Genomic DNA, 1,569 nt, shown 5'->3' with positions numbered 1-1,569 from the left:
TCATTACTGTTTTTCTTAAACTGACGTCTTTGACATAAGCCCTGCCCACACTGACCATGAATGTGTTTGTGGAGGAAGTGATGGAAGCAGCACCATGATGAGGACGGCGGTCACATGATTTTTTTTTTTTTTATTTTTTTTTTTTTTTGTGAGGAAGTGCTAATAAAATTTGGGCTCTCTGTAATTGTTTGATTGTTTTTGATGCTTCTCACCATTTTCACAGTGCTCAAACTGATACAGATACAGTTTTTGCCAACTGCTTACGTCCAAAAAGCAAATGCTTAGTCTATAATTTTGAATCCAAAACTTCTTGTAATAATAGCTAAAACACAATGTGACATTACCTAAAACACATTTTCTGCTTTGCACTTTGCTTGCAATTCTCCAACACAGTTGTTGCAGAACATTACACACAGTTTCCTACAGTGGACACTTAACTCAAAAAGAAAATACCTTGTTATCACTGGGAAAACACTTTTAGTAAAAATGCAAAAAACACATCATGCTCATGCACATCTGAAAACACTCACACAGAAAACTCACCACCAATTAGTCTGACCTTTGGCACAACAAATAGAGCTCAGGTAACACACTTTGTCAATCTGCGATCATGGAGGCGATAAGACCCAGAGAAAGAGAACAAAGGGAAAGGAAGAAAGAAAGGAAGACAAAGACAAAGAGAGATATGTGGACAAGGAAAAAGAAGAGCAAGAAGGAGAAATGTTTCAGATGAAATTCGAGCAACTCTGGTAGACCATGTGATCAACCAACAACCGACAAAAACAAAACAAACAAAAAAAAAAACAGGGAAATAGCACTTTTGTTGCTAAATACTGTAACTTTCACCTCTTGTTTGAGAAAAGTAAATAAAAATATATTGACTTCAGTGTTTTGTGTAAAACACATCAGTGTGTTGCTGTCAATTTGAAGGTGTTTCAAAATTGTGCATGTGTGTATCATTTTGTTGTGAGAATGCCATTTTTAGAAGGGATTGTGAGGTTTTGATTGTAGGATTTCATTTTGACAGAGCTGTGCGGTGTTTTACAACAACTGTTGTGTTTTATCTTGCTTGTGTGTAGCGTTTTGACACTGAGCCAAATTTTGCAAAACGTGCGTAAGCAATCAGCAAAAACTGTAATATAAATAATAAGCTAGGGGGCACAATGTGGCAGTCAATCAATTATGAAATAAACCAATGAGAGAATCCGGTGTGTTCATGTTCGAGTTTTTTTTTTCTGGTGAGGAAAGGATTTGCAGCAGCAGACATTCACTCCCTGAACATCTTCCACGACCCCTGTGGATGTTTGATTTCTGGTGATGAAAGATTTTAGAATTTTCATCACATTTATTACATATGAATGAGTGATATTGCTGATGCACTCACACACACACGTAGAAACACACACAAACATACATAAAAAAACACAGAGAAACACACAAAATACAAACATGCAAAAACATCCAGAAATACACAGACACATGCACACACACACACGTATTGTGTGTGTGTGTGTGTGTGTGTGTGAGTGAGAGAGAGAGAGAGAGAGAGAGAGAGAAAACAAGAGCGAC

This window comes from Thalassophryne amazonica, chromosome 20 (genome assembly GCF_902500255.1).
Source record: "Thalassophryne amazonica chromosome 20, fThaAma1.1, whole genome shotgun sequence".
Classification (NCBI taxonomy): Eukaryota; Metazoa; Chordata; class Actinopteri; order Batrachoidiformes; family Batrachoididae; genus Thalassophryne; species Thalassophryne amazonica.
This window is presented reverse-complemented; position numbering follows the sequence as displayed.